Source organism: Coturnix japonica, chromosome 4, assembly GCF_001577835.2.
Source record: "Coturnix japonica isolate 7356 chromosome 4, Coturnix japonica 2.1, whole genome shotgun sequence".
In the NCBI taxonomy this organism is placed as follows: Eukaryota; Metazoa; Chordata; class Aves; order Galliformes; family Phasianidae; genus Coturnix; species Coturnix japonica.
The window spans coordinates 37,880,528-37,901,047 of NC_029519.1; the positions used below are offsets into that span (position 1 = coordinate 37,880,528).

The window sequence follows — 20,520 nt, forward strand, 5'->3', positions numbered from 1 at the left end:
CAAAATGATAAGTGTTCTACTTAATACATTTCATTTTGAGCTTAAAAGCAAAAAGATTTATTGGTAAAATTGTTGTCTTGCAAGTTGTGGAAGTTAAATTCATTCTCATTAATTCATTCAGTTCCTTGTGGAGTTTTAATATCTGCAGCTGAAAGGATGGACTCAGATTTTGCCCTCAGTTTACATTGCATTCCACTGTGTATTAGACTGAATTTAAAACATGAAAAACATAAGTAACATTATCGTACCTGGAAACAGAACACCTGTGGTATATGTTTTCATTTTAATGATGGCTGATTTTAAACACCATAACCAGAACAAGTTCATTCTTCTTGGTAAGGTTTGTATTTTCAGGACTGATTTATGGTAATTTTAATATTGTTATCTGTATCCCATCAGTAAATTCTTTTGGTTATCAGCTCTGCCCATGTTTTAGTAAGAGCTGTCTTGTGAAAGCAGCTCCTCCTTAGGACCTACTCTAGGAATAAAACTGTAATGCCAAGTTCATGATTTCTTAGTGTGTTGCTAGGGAAGTGATATTAGCAATATTAGAAATCAGCATTGCGGATTGTGCAGCAGTTGAATGTGATAGAAACTGAAAACACTGATGTGTTAGCAGAAGCAGATTTCATTTCAAGGCAAATATCATTGATATTTTGGAAAAACATTGAAGAAAAAGAGGACGGTGTATCAGAGGAAAGTAAGTACATTTAGATACTATCTTTAGCAATTGCAGTTTATCTTGTGGATGTCTAGAATATATAAACAATGATCACAATTGTCAGTGTTTTAAAGAAAATATATGAATGAAAATAAATGAATAAAAAATAAATATTCTTATAAGAAAAATGAGATGAGATATTACGTTTTATCTACTTTTTGCTTTTGTGATCATGTGCTTCTTTTTCTTCCTTTCCTTACATTTCATTTCCTTTCCTATATTTCTTTTTCTTTTTTTCTTTTGTTTTCATTTCAATTACCTGACAGGAAACACACTAAACAGAAGGCAGCAACCTAGTCCTGTTCTTTTTTAAATGTGATTATTCCACTGACAGTTAAAGGATGACTGGCTCTGTCTTGGGCCCTTATAAGCCTGTTAATGTTGAGTGATTATTGTATGGCCTTACAATAAATATACTTATGTGCAATTTAAGGTATAAACTGATCAGTTGAAGTTAGTTACGATGTGCTTAGATGTATCAATGTTGAAATACTGAAGAATGGATCAATAAAGTTATTACTAGATGGAAAATGTTATGAAAACATAACAGTGATGTACGATTAAAGAACAAAAATCATACACAAACACTAGTATGAGCTTTGGACAGGAAACACAAGCCTTTAGGCATAATTGACTGTGAATGGCAAAATGCAGCTGCTGCCTTCATTTGAATAGCCTAAGGAAGACAAGAGTGCAATCAAAATGTGCCCTAGCAATAAGCAATCATTTCACAGCTTTATCTGAGTAAAAAGCAACAGCAAGTTAGACCCTGAAGAGTACTAGACAGGATCCTGTGATGTGTTGCTGCCAGCCCAGTTGGAGGAGATACTCTGAATAAAGGAATATTCATGTGAAAAGGAAAGTTCCATATGGAATTAAACAGCTGCAGAACCTGCAATCTCTGCATGAAGGATAGCACACGTTTCCACTTCTGCAGCTGCCCCTCAGCCTCTTTTCAGTCGCTGAAACACCCATCTTTCTTCCCTTTTGGATTCTATTGAATGCTCCTCAACGGTAGCTCAGAACTCTTTGCATGTTCTGTGGCAATTGAATGCAATGCTAATAAAACCCTGGTTTATTTTGCAGATATGCCCACAAATATTTTTAATATTACTGACATCATATGAATCATTTTAGGTGAAGGTGAGTCAGTGTAAAATATAAAAATTAAGTATCATCAGAAGAGGACATTTTGTTGAGCTGGTTCAAGCTTTTCCTCCTTCGCATTTCTCTTCATTCAACATTCTTTCTTTTATTGCATTCCATAACTGACAGAAATGAAATCCAGAAATTCTGTGGAGAAAAGCAAGATAAGAACACTCAGCTGTTTGCAGCAGTGTATGTTGCTTCTCCATTAATTCCAAAGTGTATGTGCCCAGGTCTCAAGTGACTGCTAGGAATACAGAATTATTTCTTATCGTAAATCACTGTAAGCCAATCAATGCTCTGGGTACTCTGCTGTTTTCATGTCTTTTATTTGTGAAAATGGCAATTGCAAATGTTATAAACTATGGATGACCTAAGGAGCTACCAAGCTGTCAGTCTCACCTTTGTGCTGGTAAAGATCATGGAGCAGATCCTTCTAGAAGCTATGCTGAGGCACATGGAAGACAAGGAGTTGATACAGGAAAAACAGCATGGCTTTTACAAAGGGCAAACTTAAGTGCAAGACTGTGTACCTCAGTCATGGCAATGTTACCACTGATACAAAACAGGGGATATGAGGACGGAGTACAATACTGCCAGAAAGTACTTGGCATACTGGTAGATGGCAAGATTAACATGAGCCAGCAGTGCTCAAGGAGGTGATTCAGCCCCTCTGTTCTGGACTGGTGAGACCTCACCTGAAGTACTGCAGTCAGGTGTTGATTCTTCAGTACAGGAAGATAAGAGAAAGCTTCCAGTTGATCTTAGGGCAGCCTCTCAGTATCTAAAGGGGAGCTACAAGAAAGAGTGCGACGGACCCTTAAACAATGTCTGCTGTGATAGGAAAATGAGAAACAATTTAAAACTAAAAGAGGGGGGAATTAAGCTGGGTATAAGGAAAAAGTTTTTACAGTAATGGTGGTGAGGCACTGGCACAGGTTGCCCAGAGAGGTGGTGGATGCTCTGACCCTGGAGACATTCAGGTTCAGGCTAAAAAAGGCTCTGAGACACCTGACATAACTGTGGATGTTCGCTGCATGGGAACTGGACTAGATGACCTTGAAAGGTCCCTTCCACCTCCAAGGAGTCTATGATTCTATGATAAATTTTTGGAAAATGTATTGAGGAGGAGATACCCTATGGGTGCATAGCAAAAATCTTCATTGAAATGTTTAAATTAGAAAACATATTTTTACTGTATATCTGTCTAAACTTTGATGCAGGAAAAGAAAATAGTGGAAAAGATTAAAAAAGGCAATTTAATGGACTCAGAAACATTTGAACTTTTTTTGTAACTTTAGTCCTTTTTACATTGAATGGAATAAAATCATTTGAATGACAGGTCTCTGCCTCCCTTACTATTATTCTAACCTAGTTTATAAGATAGAAAAATTGCAGAATAAAACTAGACTTGAAGTAGACAAAACTGTAGTGCAATAAAAGCAATCGAGTAACCGCACTGCGGAATTGCTCTAATTAGAATTGTAGTAATTTAACCCATACACTGATAATTCATTCTCCCAATTCCTCTACAATCACTGGCTTATTTCTCAATGTGAGCAGTGAAATTATAAGATTTGTTAGCAACTGACACTACAAATAAAAAAAAAGTTTACTACAAAATAAGCATCATTCAGTCCAAAACCTTTCAAGAAGCTAATGCTTAGCACTGTGAATCTAGAGACTAAAACAACATTTGTAAGCTTTATTGCAGCTTGGGATTAATCTTGAAATCAGACCAGCAGCTGTCTTCCTTATATGATCTTGATCTGACTTTGTTTTCATGAGATTTCTTATCTGTAAACTGAATGTCAATTTTCTCTGCCTAACATGAATGTTTTGAGATTACATTCATTAATACCCTTTTGCATCTAAGGAGTGTGAAGTTCTTATAACAACAAAAGCTGTTAACAGTTAAAGCAGTGCAGTAGAATTACCAGGTCATGACCTGAACCAGCACCTGGTGAGAAGGCATGGCTAACCCAGGAAGCTCAGGTGCAAGCACTGCACCTAAGTAATCAGAAGGGCTGGAACCAGGATCTACCCCTCCTCACTCTCATTTAAAGGTTAGCAGCTGAAAAAGCAGCATTTCTTTGGCTAGAGATTACCTTTTCTTGAGCTGTTACAGATTGTTTGGGAGAGGGGGAAGGAAGAGGAGCTATTTTTCCTTTTTTATTATCGGCTATTGCCTTATAGTGCTTGTACCCTGTTCAAAAGCTCTGTTGCTGCTGTGTTTTGCTATACGAGCACGTACAACCTCAATTAAACAAATATTACCAGGGAGCATCACAAGTCAAACTGCTTAGTAAGATTTTGGATATGAAGTAAATGACGAGTCATGTTATGCCAGGACTGAGATTTAAGAAAAAGTTTCTTCTTGAAGAATGATGGTGAGTATTTAGGAAAACATTCTCTGTGTTGGTATTAGAAATCTTTCTTTTTCTAGATGCGGCTTTCTTTGAAGTTGTAAGGATTCTAGAGTGGCAAATTATTCAATATTAATTCTTACCTGGTGTTGCGTACTTGGGTAATCATTGTCTGTTTAGATGATGTGTTTTTTAAGTTCTTTTTTGATTGTACTTTATAAATGAAAGCATCTTTCATTTAAATCAGTTTACAAAGATATCGCCTCAATTTTTACGTATTTTGATAATGCATAATAGTTGAAATCTAACGAATTTTAATTGGTAACGCAGTGTCCATACCAGAGCAATTTTTAATAGGATTGAAAAGGTGCAGTTTATTCTGTCATATTCTAAATGAAGAGATACTGAGTTGGAGTAAGAAAATAATTGCATGAAAATGTAGATGCTTCTTTTACAGAACTTTTAAAGACTTTATAGGGGGAAAAAAATGTTAGATTTTGTTTCCTTATATTTCTTTAGATTTTTACATTCTCCAATGTGGTATCTATTCATAAATGTTAGAAGCTAAGATGCAAGTGTTGCCTTGTTGGACAGGGCAAAAATACTTGAAAGAAATCATTCATGGCCTCAGTGCTTTGAAAATATTTCTATGTAAGCACATTAATTCAAAACGTAATTTCACTTTTTTTCTGTATGCTTCATTATAAATGTGTTTTATAATAGCTTTACCAGAACATAGTTGGATTTTATCCTCAGTGTTTGCCACGTAGTAACAGTCTCAAGATACTGACTGACTCTAATTTTTCCCCTGTTACAGAGTAAAGCTTCCTCATCTACTTATCTTCCTTTGAAATTGCTTTGTTACTGTCCTTTCTTCTGGAAATACACACACAAATGCTTATGTCTTTTTGTTCTCCAGCATTTCAGTCTTTGAGATTTAATCAAATAGCAAGTAAGTTATTGTGGAATGTATGTTGTGTTGTATGTTTCCTAATTGATTGCTATTTCTGCATACTTATTATTCGTCCTATACTTATTACAGGTTTGGCTTTCTACTGCATAGTGCTGTATCTCTTTTATGCCAAAAATGATATCCCTTCATAACTTGCTGCTTCATGATAACCTTGGCTGATGCTGTATTTCGTAGAGGATGATTACTTGTCATAGTGCTGCTGGGAAGAATGTTTCCTGTGCTGAAGGACTGAGCTCAGTTGTATGTACAATGCATCTATATGAAAATGATAGCCTTTTGTTTTCCTTTTCCTTCTGTTCCTGATTCCCATGCTACAAACAGTTTTTATGAACTCTCCTTTGATTATTGGTTTTGTTCTTCAAGGTCCCAAAGCCAAACATGGAAACAACTACATGAGTGTTTGTTTTGCTGTTTTTTGAAGTAGCTTGTCCTTTTGAGAAATGAAATAAAGCACAGGCTTAGATGCCATTACAACAACACAAAATCAAGGTCAGCTTTGCTAGATTAAAGGTGATCTTTTAGTAGAATAGAAGAGTTGAGATGGAAGGAACCTTCAAAGACCACCTAGTCTAACTGTCCATGTTCTTCAGTGCTAACTGAAAGTTGCAGCAGATTTTTGAGGGCATTGTACAAATGCCTTTTGTGCCCTGACAGGCATGGAGCTTCACCCGCCTCTCTAAAAAGCCTATTTCAGTGTTTGACCACTGTCACAGTAAAGCAATTGTTCCTAATCTCTTCCCCTGGCATGGCTTTGTGCCATTCCCAACCTGCCACCTATTCAAAAGAAGCAGCGTGTGGAACTTCCCTCTGCACTTCCCTCTGCTTTACACTCCTCAGGGAGCTCTACAGAACAGCCAGGTAGCCTCTTGGCTGCCTCCAGACTGGGCAGTCTAAACATCCTTAGCCTCCCCTCACAGTACTTGTCTCCAGCCCTGTTACCAGTTTTGTGATTCTCCCCTGGATGTTTTCAAGGACCTTATTGTCCTTTTTGTGTTGTGGAGCCCAGAACAGCATAAGATACTGAAGGTTAGTCTTTGCCAAAACTAAATATAGCAGGTTAGATACTTTTTGATTAGTCAGTGAAAACCATGCACCACTTTTAGCTGGAGAATATATACATCAAAATCTGGGGGGTGGGAGTGGAACAGGGATGTTTCTGAAGACAAGCTTTTTTTTTTTTTTTTCTGTCTATGTGACCAGTTATTACACTCATGGTATGATCTGTGAATTGCCCTTCAGTTCAAGCAAGATCTATATTATGTCAGTTTATTTTGTAGTGGAAGTATTTTTTGCTTCTTTGTTTTAGAACTAGTAGGTGAAAGTGCTTTTTCCGGTTTCAGTTATATTTTCTTTCCTGCTACCTAACATATTACTACAATACAGGCAATGAAATTTAACGTGTTAATTGATATGGAATTTTAACCAAGTTTTGAATTTGATTGATAGTATGCTATTGAAATACAAAATATGACAATTTATACCTGTATATCCTGTTTACCTTATATATATTTCAAAGTTTTAGCTTTTTCAGATCAAGTAGAAATGGTTTGAATCGTGAGCAGTTAGCAGATGTCTTTTTATCAGACTAGAAGAAAATATGAAGCTATTTCAGTTAATTTGTGGGGGTTTGACCTTGGCTTAAATAGGAAAATCGTACTAGTTATATTTAGAAAAGGTAATAAATTGATTGAAAGGCTTAGGCTGTATCATTTATCTTACATCTTGACTTTAACAGTTAGGCTATGATTCTCATAAAAAAATGTCACTTTGGATTTTAAATCTATTTTTATCTTCTAGAACATCTCATCTGTCAATATTTGATTAGAGGTCCTCACTGCTTGAGACAGCTTTTCTCTATCAGATAGATAATCTGAAGCTCTGAGACCATCAATTGAAGTTTCATCTCTAGGATGGGGAAAAATAAAAAGCTAGGAGATAATTTTTGATTTCACTTCAACCTGTGACTTCTGCTTTGAGTTCGATTGCAAGTCAGAATCTTCTTGTCTTATCAAAGCGAAGAAAGACTTTTTTTCATAATTACTTTTTTTTTTTTTTCACCTAAGGTTAGACCAAAGTGCCCTTTCTTTCCTTTTTAACTCCACTACTCCCCAATCTATCACAGGTATTTCATATGTCTGAGAGGTGTTATAGATATGTTCCGGCTTTACACAGCAGGTGGCTGAGCACCACACAGATGTTCACTCGCTCTCTGCCTCCTGGTGGAGCAGGGGACAGAACTGGGGAGAAAAGCAGTAGAATTCGTGGGTTGAGGTAAAAACTTTTACCTGGATAGAGAATAGGAAAGGATAGTAGTTTTGACTGTACATGTATACATTAAATTATAATACAAGCACACGTAATTGCTAACCACTGCCCAGCTGGAACCCAAGCATTGGAAGGGAGAGATGAATTCTCACCCCCTTCAAAACTCCTTCTGCATGATGTTATGCAGTATGGAATATCACTTTGGCCAGCTGCTCTGGACCCTCACTGTACAACACTGCTTTGCAGCAGCTGTAAGCATTGGTTATCAGCAAAGTTTTCTCCTAGAACAAAAAGCATAGCATCATATCAGATATTCTGAAGAAAAACCCACCCCAATTCAAACTAAGACGATATACTGTATGGAATTTTCTGTTCAGGAGCATCTTTGATGTGATTTTCTTCAGTACAATAACTGTTCTGAAGACTAAGGCATAAAAAAGTGGCTACAACTTCAGTCTAAGACATTTAAAATCAGAAACAGAAAAATTGCTTGCTGTTTCTGAAGATCCTGAAACATCCTGTAGACCTATCTGTTCTAATTTCAAGTGGTTGTCTAATATGTTTGTAAACATGGGGTAAGGGTGAAGGGATTGAAAAATATTTCTAGCACCTTCTTATGAAAATAATGCATTTAATGCTTGTGTATGTTCAGCTTAGTTCATGAATCTGCAGTTGTTATTAAGAAACACAAGCAAGTTTTCCCTGCATACCAAGCCTGAGCACAGAAAATCTAGCATATGTGCTATAAATATAGGGGTAGATTTCTACCTTTAGTTATTCAAATGATTTTTATCAAAATAGATATATGTATCACTCAGTCTTGCTAGAATGTGTGATCCATACTTGGATTCCAGAGAAGGTAAATTCAGGGTCTAAGGCAGCAATGTACCCATTGATTATGCATAAACTGTTGTGTGTATTTATTTTAATATATACTATGTTGAAATTTGCCACTATTCTATGTTTGAACTTAGATTTAATATCAGTCAGAATTGCTGGTGAAAAGATAAATGAAAATGAGAACATTAAGTATAGACAAAGAAAATAACCAAACTTTTTGACTGAATGCCAGAATGGTAATGATAACAATGGTTATCAGCCAAAATAATGAGGGATGGAAATGTATACCCGAGAATGCAAGACTTGTAGGGTCAAATTTATTCACTCCAAGTATACTTGAAACTGAGTGCAAGCAATAAACATTTGCCAGAAATTGTAAGAAGGAGCACAGATCTGTAAACATTTGTGTTAACAGCTAACAATTTGCATACAATAGGCAATTAGGTAAATGCTGTTAAAGGATTCAATTTGAATGTATCTTTTGGGTTCCTAAATTTAGCACCAAGGTTTGAGAATTCATAAATGGTTTTAGTAATAGCTGCCCAAACAAAGGTATGTCAGAAATGCTAACAGTCATTAGTTAGTTGTTTCTAATTAAACTCTCCTTTTGGTTTCCAGTCTGATTGATTTCTGGATTTGTCACTTTTGTATTTTCCTCTTATATAACCATTTCTGAGGCAATTTCACAGTATGAGTACAGAGCTACTGTTTGCACACATACTAAAAATGCTGTCATCTCTCTTGACTGTAGGGTTTCCAGTGAAATGCAATATTTTCTCTACTTCAGGAAAACTGAAATTTCCTTGCTGGTTTCAATTTAGTTTCTTCAGCTCTGTCAAAGGGCTTGGAAAATAATCACTATCTTATAATGGCTATGAAGATTAGGCAACAGTTGTTGGCTCTAATCAAGCTTTGTGTTGAACCTGTGGATTTCTGAAGATCAAATCAGTTAGCTAGAAGAATGACCCCACTCCAAAAGTTGCCAGTGGAAGAGTGGCAAGTAATTTCCTGTTGAGTCATGAAATAACTTTTCATGGCAGTCCATTTTTTCCAGCTCCTTGGAGATGATGATTTTGGGTAAAATTATGAGTACAGTAGCAAGAAAATCTAAAAGCAGCAGGAGAAATAAAGAGAAACTGAAACCACAGAACTTCTACAGCTTTTCGAAAGAGAATTAAGAATCAACTCCAAAAATAATTTATTTTCATATTATGGGAAATATGCATTTTTGCTAACCAGTTTTTGTTGAAATCAAACTTAAGTCCTCTAGCGTGGAGGATTTCAATCTGAATGATTCTATTTTGACATACATACAGGCAATTAAAAGTATGCCTTAAAGGAAAAAAAAAATCCTAGGAAACACCTAGGGTGGTACTCACAATTCTAGCTTTCTAGTATTTGATGAGTGACAGACATTGAAAGGGTATTTTTGTAGCTCTCTTCATTCAGTGTGTTCTGAAACCCCTATTTGAACAGCCCAAAACCACAAAGTATTTTTTACAACATTGTTTGTCAGAATGGACGACTTTTGTTCTCTATGGGCTATGTTTAGAAATAACTCCACTGAAATGGCATTTTAATTGCATCTTATTCTTTCAGGCTTCCTTGTCCATCAGTTCAGTAACTGGAATTTTATTTTCTTATTTGATACTCTTAAGCCAGTCAAGCTTCTTTATAACTAACTCAGCTCAGTTGTTGCAGGCATTATTTGACAAATCCTCCTTTATCTATTTGTTTAAAACTTTGATCCTTCCATTAAGTTTTCTACTCAGTTTTTGAGTGAAGATGTGTATATGTGTGTGTATATGTGTATGTATGTGTACATGTTTCTGTATATGCACATAAATGCACAAGTATAGAGAGCAAAAGACATACACCAGAATGATTTTTTTTTTTTTTATTTCTGTGCTCAATAAGACATCTGTCATAGTTCAATACCTCTTTATAGATGACCGGATAGGGAATTTAACTTAACTATTTTTGCTTGCGTAGATATATTAAAAGAAAGATGGAAGTCTTGTTTGTTGCCAAAGAAAACTGGTTTAATTTAAAGATGAAGAACTACATCAGTTATGTCTGTAGATACCCATGGAGCCTAGTAAGAATTCTGAAGCTTTAACCATTCCTTGCTGTATAAAAGTTAAGTTACATTTTATAGGGGTTGAAGTTTCACTTCCACATCTGTGAAGGAGAATGTTAGATCAGAGACCTTGTAAAGGAGTAATCTGAACATATCTTTTAAAACAGAAAACCTGAGCTAAAATTACCATGTCTTTTGTACTGTAGATGTGTGTCTTATTTTTCAGTCTTATCTGAATATTCAGATTCCTGTACAGTTTTCTGCTGGATTTTTCTCTGGACTTCACATGATCATGAATTCACTATATATATATATATGATATAAATCAACATGTTTCTTAAATGCTAGTGCCAAAAAGAAGTATATTAATTCTAATTTAAACACCTCTGAAAAAAATATACAGTGAAAAGTATCTATGAAAAGTCATTTAATTATAAGTAGTCCTAAGTGTCCCAAATATATCAATGATTTTATGATTGAAAGGTTTTATACCTTCTTGTGCAGAATAATTTTTTTATACTTATTGCTTTAAACTTTTTTGTTATTTTTGGTGTTTATTGAGGGTTATTGTGAACTTCATCAAGTTATCTTTAACAACTAAAAACAAATATGTTTCTTAATGCTGAAACTTCCCTTTGTTTGGTGTGGCACTTTTGCTCTGTATGAATTCACACAGGACAACACATTCCACTTAAATTCAGTGAATTATAGTAGAGATGGAAAGTAGAACTGCAAGAAATGTTTGCATATGTTTTTGTTTGTACATATTCTTATTCCTCCAAACTTATAGAATAAATAAAGTAATATTTTTGCGTTAGTGGAAATAATTCCATACAAGCTTCATTGTTTACATCTTTAGATAGTTGCTATTATAGAAAATGTTAATTGTCTGTTCTTTAAACTGTTTCAAAGATGGTGAGAGCAGTACCTTTTTCAGTCTCTGCTGGCACAAATTCAAGAAATCAGTGTAACATTCCTGCTTTCAAAAGTAATAGCTGAAGTTCTGATGTTGTGACTGAAAGATGATGCAGGGTGTATAGAGGGAACAAAGGAATGACTAACTTTTTTTTATGCATGAGCTTCATTGTTTGCCTTGCTCTGCCTAATCCACTAAGTGTCATTCTTGACTCTTCTCTATTCACTTTTGTAGTTTAGTAATCTTTCCATTTTATCAGCAAAATCCATCCTTTCACCCATTATATCTAAATGCTTGTGGGCAACTTTTCCTTTATTTTTTTCTGTCTCAAGTTTGGATACTTGAAACACCATCTTCTCATACACTTGTCTATCTTTTCAGCTGTTTTTTTCCCAACATCTTATCTCTTGTCAAATCAAATCCAAGTCCTTTGTCACATTATCTAATACAGACTCTTGTCTCATGCATAAAACTAATAAATTCTTTTTCTACTTTGTTTTCTTGCTTCCCATTGCTGGCTTGTTATTTATTGCTACTACTTCTCTTTCTTTGATGTGCAGTCATAGATTTATTTATAAATATATAAATAATGTTTTGTATATTTACTTTGCATTATTTGTGTATGTGTATATGTCATTCAAAAATCTTTTATATTTATATAATCTAGGCCAAATTATGGCATAGAATTGTTCTAGATGTTCTCTGACTATACTAAAATTAAAGACAGCTTCACATAAGAGGTTTTTTTTTGCATATCTTCGTTATATGCACATAAAGTGAGACAAATACAAAGTTAATGGAACTGTGAACAAATAGGTGAAAGATGAACAATCTGAAGGTAGAATGCACTAGAACCATAGAGATGAATTCCACTGGTTCTTTGTATAGTCTACTGCTATCTTCCAAAGCATTGCTATTAAACATTTCCTAAGTTAAGGAATGATAAACATTCACTGTGCTTTAAAGCTGATATATGATCTATAAAACAGTGGAGTATGTGTAGAATGTGTGAATGTCACTTTAAGCTCTCTTTGGCTATGTGTGTCTTCTTACAGGGCTGTGGCCAAGGGATGAATGCCATCCACAGGTCCAGAGAAGAACACTTTGTGCTTTAATACTGATAAAGAATTATTTTGTATAATATTTTTTCATCTATCACGGTAAAATTTAAATTCTCCTAAGGGGAAATGGTAACTGGGAGTTGGTATTATTAGTGGGAAAACCTGTCTGTTTGTTACTGAGAGGTGTAATAATTATTTCATTGTCTTGCATATCTTCAAGCATATGTGTCTGTATGTCTTATGAGTCCTACTGCTTCATAGGAAGGTTGATCTCTTCTGTTTGGTGCATATAAGTGGATAAGCAGAAGAACCTCACTAATATCTTTGGCCTATAGTTTTACTGCTATAGACAGTGACAAGACTGAATATCTACCCTTTAACTTCAAGTGCATGTGTATTTCTTTGATCTGTAAATGCTTTCCAACAATTGAAGTATTTTGCTTTAGTGACAAAATTATTCTCACACTGCTTATTTTTATTTCCAAATCACTTTTTTATTGTACCGCTAATGATTTTTAATCTGAAGGTTTTTTTTTCAGTCTTTCTGTCAAAAACTAATTTCTGATTTATTTAATTAAAGTGAAAACATAAGTCTGAGAGAGAAGTTAATGAAGATTTTTAGTCTTACCTTTTCTCCTCTAGCTGTCACTATTTTGCTTGTCTGGTGTAATGGTAAACAAAACTGTGTGAAAGATGTTGTGATCACTTTTTTCTGAACCTATAAAAGATAAGCTGTCTTTGTATATCTGAGAGCGTGATTTTATATAGGATTAGCATGTGGTATTTAACACTGAGCAGTACTCTAGGCCTTACAGTTCTGTTAACTTCTCAGTTTAAGGCTTACCTTAAAATTTAGTCTGTACTTGAATGCTGTATCAATATGCATGGTGTAGAATGACCCCAGTAGGAGATTACTTTTGCATTAACAATGAAATTTTGTCAGCTTCATGATAAGTGGTAACATTATTTATATGCCAGTCCCTTTTGGAAAACTGGAGAGGCTTTAGACTCTGACATGCTGCCCTAAAAGTTTAATCAGGTATTCTGTGACATTCAATACTCCTTGTATAAATGTGTTAGTTTAATTTTTCATTAAAACTTTTCAAAATGAAACAGAATCTGGTTTTGGGGAAGAAACATCTCATGACTGAATGAAATGAATGCTATTAATATATTTCTTAATGAATATGGTGTAAGTGATCTAAAATCAACCATGATTCTCACTTTGCTGAGCACAAACTTCCCTGGTAAAAGTTTTGAATTGGAATGGAACTCTGAGGAGTGCTATGTGAAATTAATGATCATGAAGCAAAGGTTCTAACAGACTGTTAGTAGTCAGCTTCTGCCTCAAGTGAGACCAGGGAACTGATGCCATTCAGTCATTTGAACAGAAATTCTCTGATCAAATCTGATACATATCAATATATTAAAAGAGCTTAATGAGGTGACTTCCAGTGACTTCCTCATAGGTAGATTTTATTTTGGCTATGGAAAATATATATTGAATTTGAAATAAATGCAAGAGGAGCCAACAAAAATAATAGTTACTCATCTGTTCTCAGTGTTGAAGATTATTGGGTTATGAGTATTTCTAATCCAAGAAAGCTTTGATTCTACTTATTATCTTCCCTTTTTTGTATGTAGTGTTACTTTAGTTACCCTCTCTTAAGTCAGGAGAATTTAAGATCCCATGGAAAGTATTTTTAAAATATTTTTATGTCTTTTTTGGATTCACAGTGATACTCTTTTAGCACTTCTTCATTTTGTTTCTCCTATACATTTCACCTGCTAGAGTAATTATTTTTTTTTCCATCAACACTGATATTACTAAACTGGGCAATCTGTAATTTTGTATAATAGTTGATGTACTTGAAGTTCTCAATAACACATAAAAATAAGACTTTGACTTAAAGGAAAAAGAAAGACCTTTAATGATCATTCCAGGACAAAATTTATATGCTTCCATTTTTAGAAACAATGCTGAAAGCTGTTCAAAGCCCGGCATTTAAAACCAGAATGCTTGAAGACACTTCAGGCCAACTCAGAAAGTATTGTTACTTGCTGGATCCAATTTATAAAGCATTTCATGGGGGGAAAAAAAATAAAAAAAATCCTGCTAGAACAACTAAAATATTAAGAAAATATTAGAGGAATACTCTAACACCTTAACTAGCTCTGGATTGCAAAGCTGTTGGGCATGCTTTTATGCCATTTAAAGAAAACTGAAGTAGCAGAACATCTTTATTTTTTAGTGTTCCTTCCTAACTGAAAAGTGGAAAACTCAGAATCCTCTCCAGTCACATCAACATACGAAGCATTTCTTGCTCTATGTTTTTTTTGGTGTAATGCTGCATCCCAAGGCATGCACTGCAACACTTATACCATTGTGCTGTTGGGGGTGAACGAAGAGTAAGCTGAGGTTTATCTTCTGAAGTACTAGTTGCTTATTGAAACAAGCATCAGATGCTATGGAGCTTACATCACTTGTGTGTATCCAAGTCTTCTTGGAGAAGGTTAGTGCTTAACCTCCTACTCAAGAGATTTTGAAGTTTAAAAAATAAAAAAATAAAAATTCTAATTTCATTCCATGCTTTCCTGGTTCAGTAAGAATCATGTGATAGACATATGTTTAGATATGCTTTTTTTTTAGATTTAATATGCATTATAACTAAATAATACAGTTGTGAAAAAGAATGTAATTAAATACCTGGAACAGTAGGAAAACAAAATTCTTTTATAATGAAGAGAAAAATTTCTACTGAATGGTGAATGTGGGCTTTTTAAGGATATGAAAACACTTGTTACCAGAGTTTATCTTGCATAAAGTCTAGTCAGACACTAACTTGCTTAACAACGAGCACTGGTAGATGGAAATTTAATCTCAGTAATAATTCTTGCATCATAGGTAAGTAGTTGGTATATCAGGAACCTACTGAAGTGCTGGATTAGCCCAATGAGAGAATGGGAAAAAAAATTAAGAGCAGAAAAATAGATATGTATCTAATCTCTCAAAGTTTTAGAACTCCTTTTCTTATGACTGAAGCCTTAAATTTAGTCATAAATACACTCATTTTCTTTATGGTACAGAGGAGATTTATGGAAATTATGCTATAAGAATTGTAGAAAATAAGAGCTACATAATTTATTTCTTTTCCCCTAAAATTTCCTGCTTTCCTTCTGTGACTGCTTTTTTTTTTTTTTTTTTTTTGACTGAGTTTTTGATTCTGACTACAAAAGCAGTTAGCATTTAGCTAAAGCCATACATGGCTTTTCATTCAATCTAATTTGTGACAGGAAATCACAATTAAGTGCAAGATGAGAAGATTTAAGTGTAGGTGTTGAAGATATTATAGTCCTAAGTATAATTTGGGGGTATTAAGAGAAAGCATAGTTAATTTAAGTTCCTTCTCTCTCTTTCAGTACTTCCAATATTGTTTCTGTGTTAGATGTGTCATATTCCAGGAAAATGTTTTATTTCCAGGCAAAACCAAAGAGGCAGTCATACAAGCAGTGTAGTTCTTGGTATGGTCTCCTCTGGGAGCAGTGGAGAAGCTTGACTACGGGCAATGTAGTATTTAGTATCCAAATCTATCTTTTTTATTTCACTTGAAATATCTAAGTTGTATTAACTGTAGTACTCCTGGGCATATGGGCTTTGGTTGGTATTTTTGATAAGTTAGAAGTCAAAACAAACAAACAAAAAACAGACAGGCTGATATGAATCAATCTACTCACTGTCCAAAGGCAGCAAACTCATGGGCCTCCTAATAGAGGAAGAAAATAATTAGGGATACAAATTGATCCCACTAAAATTGTGAGTAGCAGCAGGCAAAGAGGAGTCTGGAAAAAGTCCAGTGAGAAATTGCATGGAAATGCACAGAGACATATTTTAAATTAAAACTTTCAGTGATTTAGTCTGTATGTTTAGTAAACATCAGGAAAAAAAAAAGTAGCACTTACACTTTACACATTATACAGAGTAGGAACAGCAGGAAAAAAAAACAAACAGAGATGACCTGGAGGAATTATACTGTAGTATACAAAGGAATGGTAATTGTCCTAAAGACTGTATGGTGATGTGGGATAGACCATGGCCTCAGTACTTTCTGCAGCCATTTGATAAAGTCATCATGGCTATTAATAGTATTAATAGCTCAGCAGAAAAACTGAAAAAATCTTTGTGTTGAGAAAGCCTTCCAAGTGGAGAGAAGCCTCAGGGTGTGAGAAATTAAAAACAGGTGACAAAATGTGAAGTTTCCTAAGGTGTCCTTTATGGTAGAATGATTCCTAACCTCAAAGTGAAAATGACATTAATTGACTAATGTGTCACAGAAAGTACTTCTTTTTGTGTTTTATACTCAGCATTGTTTAGTTCATGGTTTGTTTGTGCAACAAACAATATATATAATATATATATATATATATATATATATATATATATATATATATATATATATATATAAAAGTTACTGTTATGGGTATTTTGTAATTTTAATGATGTTTTAATATCATCGAATCTCATTACAGCAATCTGCTTATTCATTTTTTGCTGATAAGTAAATAAGAATGCCAGCTGTTTCCATTGAATTACTAAGTCCATGGATTACTAAAGACAAAATTAATATAGTCATATTTCCTTTTTTTTGTATTCAGTAGAACTTATTTGCTCCAGTCAGGACTAGGACTTCATTATAACAGATAATGTAAAAACATAAAATATAAGATATTTACCATATAAAAATATACTGTTATTGTTTAGTTTAATATTGAAACAAGCAGAGTGTGACACTTCAAATAAAGTTCCAGGGAGAGAGGCCATGTTTAAATATTGTTGTCAAAGTTTAACTAATACAGTTTATATATTCATTCAGAACCTGTGTGAAAGATTACCAAATTGTATATGCACATTTGAAATTACAGTGAAAACTATTTAAGACAAACTTCATTTTTTGTTTTTTTAGTAACAGCCTGGATATGGAACAGCATTTTCATCTGAGGAATTGGGTAATAGAAGTAAAGCATTTCTCCCCACAAAAGAACAGTAGCACTATTTAATTTACAGCAAAAATGTTTACTTAATCAATTTATTGGTAGCAACATAGACGAAATTGAATGAAGCTGAAAAAAAATCCAGCATTTCATTACATACTGGAGAAAATAAGTACAGATACATTGCAATTCACTGAAATTCATCATTCTTTGAAATGTATTGCATACTGTAGGAAAGATAATTTATCTCTATATCCTACATTATTATCCTGTATGTCAAATAATATTTTAGTTTGTCTTAGTTTCTGCACTTCCAGATCTTAAATAGAAATTGTTTTCCTTAAAAAACAAACAACCAAAAACAATCGTATTGTTTGAATTAATATAATTACTATTATTATAAATTTTATCTTGCATGGTATTAATAAAATTTAATAGCCAAAGTTGAATATCCAGAACAGTAATGTTTTCATATTAATGTAAGGTATGTGGTTTAGTAGTATACTTACAAGAACAGTACCCAAAGGTGTTAGATAATTTAACGGGAATTCCAGTTTTTAGTGTTATATAACCTGTGGTTTGGTTACATGCTTTTTCTTAATTAACAAACAAATTAATGTAATTTTGTGGTGTCTATAATTGAATTTCAACACAGGGAATTGTAAGAAAAAGGCATATCATTCCATCTTCCTTGTATAAGCATACCATTTTACTTCTTATCATTTTGTAGGTTATGTTTGCACGAATGCTTACATTAGTATGTACCATTCCTCATGTTTATAACACGGTAAGAATATGTATTAAATATTTGAACCACACTAAAATTCTGTTGTGGGGACATAGTAGTAATTCCTGCAGTAGCTCATTCTAACAAGCTCTGCCTAATTCTAGGCAAATCACCAGTCAGGGCTCAAACAATGAACACACTACACTTGGGTTGCATTCAATTGCTTTGCAAGTTGAAGACAAGTATTGCAGGTTAACTTAAGTAAAATATGTAATGGATGAAAAGTGGTGGCTTCTGCAAACACTCGATATTCTTCCCTTTCTAACTTATAACTGATCCAGTTGTTCCTTACCCTTGATCATGATTCCTAGTCTCAAGTTATTGTCTGGAAGTTCACATATGATTTTTGTGCCATTTTGTCTAAGGAAGAAAGGGAAATGCAATCAGATAAAAAATTAAGTAGTCCTGTCTTTAATCATATTATCTAAATTCCATCCAAGTATTTAGATTCTTAATAATATATGTAGGACATAGGATGCCTAGATCAGAAATGTAAAGAGAGTATGATGAAGTTTATATTCTTTTAATCTGAAGCCCAGGGTGCACGTTTTCCACCTTGCTTAGCTGATTCAACATTCAACTGATGTATAGCATGGCTTTATTACAAAAAGTTATGTCACATTAACTAGGTTGTATTTCAACAGGCAAACACAAGACACTGTGTAATAGGTTCAGCTGCTCAGTGATGTGGTGATGATATCTCCTGTCTTATTATGGCTGCTTGGATGCTCCAAAGATCACTTTAAAGGTTTCTAAAACTGCATCTTTTGTAACAGATATGTGAAGGGATGTGCAAATCAAAGAGCTTCTGTCATTTCTGGCTGAAGGCCAAACATCTTGGAACAATTCAGTAGAGAGTCTGAATTGCTCACTCCATCATCTATAGCGGAATAAGTCTAATAAGCAGAATTCTTCTGAACTGATCAAAAATTTATGCCCAGGCAGGCTTGCAGTGTTTGGAGATGCATACAATGTATTAGGAGTTAAAATATCACATTAAAGTATTTCTGCCATGTTTTTGTCTGTTTCTGCTATAGTTGCAGGAGAACTTGTTGGCTATTATTAAGATTAGCAGAACAGTTTGGCAAATCTAACAAGGAATTTAAAAGTTAATACAGAAGAAATGTATGTATTTCACCTTTATGTCCCTATGATAAATATCAACATTTAAGAGAAAATCTCTCATTTGAACTAAAAGAAATCTTATTCATTTGTTAAAGAGTTATTGATGTTTCTTGGAAAAAACTGATAACAAAGTGGCAAGAGTTGCTATGATCAGATAAATCTTAGCCAAATGCTTCTTTGATGGGTATATCCTTTCTGCGGTTTGTAAGTGACTTGACAGTCATAATACAAAGGCGCTGTTTTCTTCCACTTCTCTTCGAAAATATTATATGTCTTTATGTTCTTCAAATATCAAAGTGTGATTTTGTTGAGGTGGAAGAAAATACTACTTGTATTGATTGCATCTGGGGAGATTGTGACCAGAAAGGAAGAACAGGTGTTTGGCACATAACCTTTGGAAATATGAAAGGTGGGAATTGAGAGGAGGGCAGGCAGGTGGGGAAGGGCTGAGGCATTGACATCATGCTGCACAAGTGGAAGGGTTCTCCATACCAAACAGAACTGAACAGGAGGCTGCTGTGGTCTTTGCTTCCATTGTCTATAGTAAATTTTTATCTGGCACATATTGTCTGTTATATCAGCATGCAAATGAAATGAACAGTATTAATAAGCTTAACGGGTCCTCCTCCTCTCTACTTATGATAAGAGCTGTTTAATCTGTTTTCTACTCGGTTATAGCAGCCACCACAGATTATTCAAGCAAGGGTAATATTTCTTTTCTTAATTTGTGCTTTTGGATGTATCTGACCATTCCTCTATCCAAGTTTCATAACACAATGGGAAAGAAATTCAATACCTAAATTAAAGTAAAATTAAGCATACAGTTCTGTTTTTGTTTCTGGGGTTTTGGTTTGGTTGGTGTTTTGTTTTGTGTGGTGTTTTTTTTTTGTTTGTTTTTTGTTTGTTTGTTTTCTTTTAATGTAATACATAACCACATGATTAAATAAAATTCAATTGTATTAATGTCAGGCATTCCATGTTAGACCTTTTGCTTTTCAAGTTGCCTTGATGCCAATAAAAATACTCTAGGAAACACTTGCTAAAATGTAATTTTCATATGCTTACTTCTGCACTTCAAACCTAAACATTACAAGAAGCTTCCTTTCAGCATTTGTATCCATTCTGGGTTTATTTACAATCTGTTGAGAACCAAAAAAGCCTCCTATTTTTCAGTGTGAGTTTCTTTATCTTAAATAGTGGACAGTGGAGCTAACATCTAAAACTATTTATTAGCGTGTCAGTTGAAGTGAT

General features: G+C 34.2%; 1 long non-coding RNA gene across 5 annotated transcripts in view; it reads left to right on the top strand.

The window, feature by feature from the left end:
- The first annotated feature begins 495 nt into the window (after nt 1-495).
- Nucleotides 496-20,520, top strand: part of LOC107313326 — a 37,972-nt gene continuing 17,947 nt past the window's right edge. For 4 of the 5 annotated variants that reach the window (XR_001554931.2, XR_004307069.1, XR_004307070.1 and 1 more), the window contains exon 1: nt 496-700. This is a non-coding gene — a long non-coding RNA (uncharacterized LOC107313326). Of the gene's footprint in view, nt 701-3,923; nt 4,258-20,520 lie in introns of those variants that run through there. The other variant, XR_004307068.1, reaches the window with a different exon arrangement.